The following is a 5,000-nucleotide window of genomic DNA, read 5'->3' on the forward strand; positions in this document are numbered from 1 at the left end:
ATGAGCAAAAGAGCATACAGCACCTGGTATTCCCAGGCGGTCTCCCATCCAAGTACTAACCAGGCCCGACCCTGCTTAGCTTCCGAGATCAGACGAGATCGGGCGTTGCCAGGCTGGTATGGCCGTACGAAATAAGTTGACAACCATAGGCTACTTATCCATATACAGATTTAGCAATTGACAATGCAAGGTGGTCTCTCTCTCTTTCTCTCTCTCTCTCTCGTGTCAAAATGAAAACAGCTTCCAGCCCCTTTCATGAAGGACTACTTGTGCATATTGCAAGATTTCAGTTTCTAAGTAAATGAGCAAAAGAGCATACAGCACCTGGTATTCCCAGGCGGTCTCCCATCCAAGTACTAACCAGGCCCGACCCTGCTTAGCTTCCGAGATCAGACGAGATCGGGCGTTGCCAGGCTGGTATGGCCGTACGAAATAAGTTGACAACCATAGGCTACTTATCCATATACAGATTTAGCAATTGACAATGCAAGGTAGTCTCTCTCTCTCGTGTCAAAATGAAAACAGCTTCCAGCCCCTTTCATGAAGGACTACTTGTGCATATTGCAAGATTTCAGTTTCTAAGTGAATGAGCAAAAGAGCATACAGCACCTGGTATTCCCAGGCGGTCTCCCATCCAAGTACTAACCAGGCCCGACCATGCTTAGCTTCCGAGATCAGACGAGATCGGGCGTTGCCAGGCTGGTATAGCCGTACAAAATAAGTTGACAACCATAGGCTACTTATCCATATACAGATTTAGCAATTGACAATGCAAGGTGGTCTCTCTCTCTCTCTCTCTCTCGTGTCAAAATGAATACAGCTTCCAGCCCCTTTCATGAAGGACTACTTGTGCATATTGCAAGATTTCAGTTTCTAAGTGAATGAGCAAAAGAGCATACAGCACCTGGTATTCCCAGGCGGTCTCCCATCCAAGTACTAACCAGGCCCGACCCTGCTTAGCTTCCGAGATCAGACGAGATCGGGCGTTGCCAGGCTGGTATGGCCGTACGAAATAAGTTGACAACCATAGGCTACTTATCCATATACAGATTTAGCAATTGACAATGCAAGGTGGTCTCTCTCTCTCTCTCTCTCTCTCGTGTCAAAATGAAAACAGCTTCCAGCCCCTTTCATGAAGGACTACTTGTGCATATTGCAAGATTTCAGTTTCTAAGTGAATGAGCAAAAGAGCATACAGCACCTGGTATTCCCAGGCGGTCTCCCATCCAAGTACTAACCAGGCCCGACCCTGCTTAGCTTCCGAGATCAGACGAGATCGGGCGTTGCCAGGCTGGTATGGCCGTACGAAATAAGTTGACAACCATAGGCTACTTATCCATATACAGATTTAGCAATTGACAATGCAAGGTAGTCTCTCTCTCTCGTGTCAAAATGAAAACAGCTTCCAGCCCCTTTCATGAAGGACTACTTGTGCATATTGCAAGATTTCAGTTTCTAAGTGAATGAGCAAAAGAGCATACAGCACCTGGTATTCCCAGGCGGTCTCCCATCCAAGTACTAACCAGGCCCGACCCTGCTTAGCTTCCGAGATCAGACGAGATCGGGCGTTGCCAGGCTGGTATGGCCGTACGAAATAAGTTGACAACCATAGGCTACTTATCCATATACAGATTTAGCAATTGACAATGCAAGGTAGTCTCTCTCTCTCTCTCTCTCGTGTCAAAATGAAAAAAGCTTCCAGCCCCTTTCATGAAGGACTACTTGTGCATATTGCAAGATTTCAGTTTCTAAGTGAATGAGCAAAAGAGCATACAGCACCTGGTATTCCCAGGCGGTCTCCCATCCAAGTACTAACCAGGCCCGACCCTGCTTAGCTTCCGAGATCAGACGAGATCGGGCGTTGCCAGGCTGGTATGGCCGTACGAAATAAGTTGACAACCATAGGCTACTTATCCATATACAGATTTAGCAATTGACAATGCAAGGTGGTCTCTCTCTCTCTCTCTTGTGTCAAAATGAAAACAGCTTCCAGCCCATTTCATGAAGGACTACTTGTGCATATTGCAAAATTTCAGTTTCTAAGTGAATGAGCAAAGGAGCATACAGCACCTGGTATTCCCAGGCGGTCTCCCATCCAAGTACTAACCAGGCCCGACCCTGCTTAGCTTCCGAGATCAGACGAGATCGGGCGTTGCCAGGCTGGTATGGCCGTACGAAATAAGTTGACAACCATAGGCTACTTATCCATATACAGATTTAGCAATTGACAATGCAAGGTGGTCTCTCTCTCTCTCTCTCTCTCTCGTGTCAAAATGAAAACAGCTTCCAGCCCCTTTCATGAAGGACTACTTGTGCATATTGCAAGATTTCAGTTTCTAAGTGAATGAGCAAAAGAGCATACAGCACCTGGTATTCCCAGGCGGTCTCCCATCCAAGTACTAACCAGGCCCAACCCTGCTTAGCTTCCGAGATCAGACGAGATCGGGCGTTGCCAGGCTGGTATGGCCGTACGAAATAAGTTGACAACCATAGGCTACTTATCCATATACAGATTTAGCAATTGACAATGCAAGGTGGTCTCTCTCTCTCTCTCTCTCTCTCTCTCTCGTGTCAAAATGAAAACAGCTTCCAGCCCCTTTCATGAAGGACTACTTGTGCATATTGCAAGATTTCAGTTTCTAAGTGAATGAGCAAAAGAGCATACAGCACCTGGTATTCCCAGGCGGTCTCCCATCCAAGTACTAACCAGGCCCGACCCTGCTTAGCTTCCGAGATCAGACGAGATCGGGCGTTGCCAGGCTGGTATGGCCGTACGAAATAAGTTGACAACCATAGGCTACTTATCCATATACAGATTTAGCAATTGACAATGCAAGGTGGTCTCTCTCTCTCTCTCTCTCTCTCTCTCGTGTCAAAATGAAAACAGCTTCCAGCCCCTTTCATGAAGGACTACTTGTGCATATTGCAAGATTTCAGTTTCTAAGTGAATGAGCAAAAGAGCATACAGCACCTGGTATTCCCAGGCGGTCTCCCATCCAAGTACTAACCAGGCCCGACCCTGCTTAGCTTCCGAGATCAGACGAGATCGGGCATTGCCAGGCTGGTATGGCCGTACGAAATGAGTTGACAACCATAGGCTACTTATCCATATACAGATTTAGCAATTGACAATGCAAGGTAGTCTCTCTCTCTCTCTCTCTCTCTCTCTCTCTCTCGTGTCAAAATGAAAACAGCTTCCAGCCCCTTTCATGAAGGACTACTTGTGCATATTGCAAGATTTCAGTTTCTAAGTGAATGAGCAAAAGAGCATACAGCACCTGGTATTCCCAGGCGGTCTCCCATCCAAGTACTAACCAGGCCCGACCATGCTTAGCTTCCGAGATCAGACGAGATCGGGCGTTGCCAGGCTGGTATAGCCGTACAAAATAAGTTGACAACCATAGGCTACTTATCCATATACAGATTTAGCAATTGACAATGCAAGGTGGTCTCTCTCTCTCTCTCTCTCTCTCGTGTCAAAATGAAAACAGCTTCCAGCCCCTTTCATGAAGGACTACTTGTGCATATTGCAAGATTTCAGTTTCTAAGTGAATGAGCAAAAGAGCATACAGCACCTGGTATTCCCAGGCGGTCTCCCATCCAAGTACTAACCAGGCCCGACCCTGCTTAGCTCCGAGATCAGACGAGATCGGGCGTTGCCAGGCTGGTATAGCCGTACAAAATAAGTTGACAACCATAGGCTACTTATCCATATACAGATTTAGCAATTGACAATGCAAGGTAGTCTCTCTCTCTCTCTCTCTCTCTCTCTCTCTCTCGTGTCAAAATGAAAACAGCTTCCAGCCCCTTTCATGAAGGACTACTTGTGCATATTGCAAGATTTCAGTTTCTAAGTGAATGAGCAAAAGAGCATACAGCACCTGGTATTCCCAGGCGGTCTCCCATCCAAGTACTAACCAGGCCCAACCCTGCTTAGCTTCCGAGATCAGACGAGATCGGGCGTTGCCAGGCTGGTATGGCCGTACGAAATAAGTTGACAACCATAGGCTACTTATCCATATACAGATTTAGCAATTGACAATGCAAGGTGGTCTCTCTCTCTCTCTCTCTCTCGTGTCAAAATGAAAACAGCTTCCAGCCCCTTTCATGAAGGACTACTTGTGCATATTGCAAGATTTCAGTTTCTAAGTGAATGAGCATACAGCACCTGGTATTCCCAGGCGGTCTCCCATCCAAGTACTAACCAGGCCCGACCCTGCTTAGCTTCCGAGATCAGACGAGATCGGGCGTTGCCAGGCTGGTATGGCCGTACGAAATAAGTTGACAACCATAGGCTACTTATCCATATACAGATTTAGCAATTGACAATGCAAGGTGGTCTCTCTCTCTCTCTCTCGTGTCAAAATGAAAACAGCTTCCAGCCCCTTTCATGAAGGACTACTTGTGCATATTGCAAGATTTCAGTTTCTAAGTGAATGAGCAAAAGAGCATACAGCACCTGGTATTCCCAGGCGGTCTCCCATCCAAGTACTAACCAGGCCCGACCATGCTTAGCTTCCGAGATCAGACGAGATCGGGCGTTGCCAGGCTGGTATAGCCGTACAAAATAAGTTGACAACCATAGGCTACTTATCCATATACAGATTTAGCAATTGACAATGCAAGGTGGTCTCTCTCTCTCTCTCTCTCTCGTGTCAAAATGAATACAGCTTCCAGCCCCTTTCATGAAGGACTACTTGTGCATATTGCAAGATTTCAGTTTCTAAGTGAATGAGCAAAAGAGCATACAGCACCTGGTATTCCCAGGCGGTCTCCCATCCAAGTACTAACCAGGCCCGACCCTGCTTAGCTTCCGAGATCAGACGAGATCGGGCGTTGCCAGGCTGGTATGGCCGTACGAAATAAGTTGACAACCATAGGCTACTTATCCATATACAGATTTAGCAATTGACAATGCAAGGTGGTCTCTCTCTCTCTCTCTCTCTCTCTCTCGTGTCAAAATGAAAACAGCTTCCAGCCCCTTTCATGAAGGACTACTT

The 5,000-nt window shown here is 46.8% G+C and overlaps 13 non-coding genes and 4 pseudogenes across 13 annotated transcripts; all 17 read right to left on the reverse strand.

Moving 5' to 3' along the window:
• Nucleotides 1-11: 11 nt before the first annotated feature.
• Nucleotides 12-130, reverse strand: LOC146262959 (5S ribosomal RNA). Its single transcript, XR_014725152.1, has one exon. It is a non-coding gene; the product is annotated as a 5S ribosomal RNA (ribosomal RNA).
• A 182-nt stretch (nt 131-312) lies between these two features.
• LOC146262960 (5S ribosomal RNA) lies at nt 313-431 on the reverse strand. The gene has a single exon (XR_014725153.1). It is a non-coding gene; the product is annotated as a 5S ribosomal RNA (ribosomal RNA).
• Nucleotides 432-597: 166 nt separating this feature from the next.
• Nucleotides 598-716, reverse strand: LOC146262961 (5S ribosomal RNA; annotated as a pseudogene).
• A 176-nt stretch (nt 717-892) lies between these two features.
• On the reverse strand, nt 893-1,011 carry LOC146262962 (5S ribosomal RNA). The gene has a single exon (XR_014725155.1). It is a non-coding gene; the product is annotated as a 5S ribosomal RNA (ribosomal RNA).
• Nucleotides 1,012-1,189: 178 nt separating this feature from the next.
• On the reverse strand, nt 1,190-1,308 carry LOC146262963 (5S ribosomal RNA). Its single transcript, XR_014725156.1, has one exon. It is a non-coding gene; the product is annotated as a 5S ribosomal RNA (ribosomal RNA).
• Nucleotides 1,309-1,474: 166 nt separating this feature from the next.
• On the reverse strand, nt 1,475-1,593 carry LOC146262964 (5S ribosomal RNA). The gene has a single exon (XR_014725157.1). It is a non-coding gene; the product is annotated as a 5S ribosomal RNA (ribosomal RNA).
• A 174-nt stretch (nt 1,594-1,767) lies between these two features.
• LOC146262965 (5S ribosomal RNA) lies at nt 1,768-1,886 on the reverse strand. Its single transcript, XR_014725158.1, has one exon. It is a non-coding gene; the product is annotated as a 5S ribosomal RNA (ribosomal RNA).
• A 172-nt stretch (nt 1,887-2,058) lies between these two features.
• Nucleotides 2,059-2,177, reverse strand: LOC146262966 (5S ribosomal RNA). The gene has a single exon (XR_014725159.1). It is a non-coding gene; the product is annotated as a 5S ribosomal RNA (ribosomal RNA).
• A 178-nt stretch (nt 2,178-2,355) lies between these two features.
• LOC146262967 (5S ribosomal RNA) lies at nt 2,356-2,474 on the reverse strand. Its single transcript, XR_014726420.1, has one exon. It is a non-coding gene; the product is annotated as a 5S ribosomal RNA (ribosomal RNA).
• Nucleotides 2,475-2,658: 184 nt separating this feature from the next.
• LOC146262968 (5S ribosomal RNA) lies at nt 2,659-2,777 on the reverse strand. Its single transcript, XR_014725160.1, has one exon. It is a non-coding gene; the product is annotated as a 5S ribosomal RNA (ribosomal RNA).
• A 182-nt stretch (nt 2,778-2,959) lies between these two features.
• LOC146262969 (5S ribosomal RNA) lies at nt 2,960-3,078 on the reverse strand. Its single transcript, XR_014728376.1, has one exon. It is a non-coding gene; the product is annotated as a 5S ribosomal RNA (ribosomal RNA).
• A 188-nt stretch (nt 3,079-3,266) lies between these two features.
• LOC146262970 (5S ribosomal RNA) lies at nt 3,267-3,385 on the reverse strand (annotated as a pseudogene).
• A 178-nt stretch (nt 3,386-3,563) lies between these two features.
• On the reverse strand, nt 3,564-3,681 carry LOC146262971 (5S ribosomal RNA; annotated as a pseudogene).
• Nucleotides 3,682-3,869: 188 nt separating this feature from the next.
• Nucleotides 3,870-3,988, reverse strand: LOC146262972 (5S ribosomal RNA). Its single transcript, XR_014726431.1, has one exon. It is a non-coding gene; the product is annotated as a 5S ribosomal RNA (ribosomal RNA).
• Nucleotides 3,989-4,156: 168 nt separating this feature from the next.
• Nucleotides 4,157-4,275, reverse strand: LOC146262973 (5S ribosomal RNA). Its single transcript, XR_014725161.1, has one exon. It is a non-coding gene; the product is annotated as a 5S ribosomal RNA (ribosomal RNA).
• A 172-nt stretch (nt 4,276-4,447) lies between these two features.
• LOC146262974 (5S ribosomal RNA) lies at nt 4,448-4,566 on the reverse strand (annotated as a pseudogene).
• A 176-nt stretch (nt 4,567-4,742) lies between these two features.
• Nucleotides 4,743-4,861, reverse strand: LOC146262975 (5S ribosomal RNA). The gene has a single exon (XR_014725162.1). It is a non-coding gene; the product is annotated as a 5S ribosomal RNA (ribosomal RNA).
• Nucleotides 4,862-5,000: the final 139 nt, after the last annotated feature.

Source organism: Hypomesus nipponensis, chromosome 12 (assembly GCF_054491055.1).
Source record: "Hypomesus nipponensis isolate SF chromosome 12, ASM5449105v1, whole genome shotgun sequence".
NCBI lineage: Eukaryota > Metazoa > Chordata > Actinopteri > Osmeriformes > Osmeridae > Hypomesus > Hypomesus nipponensis.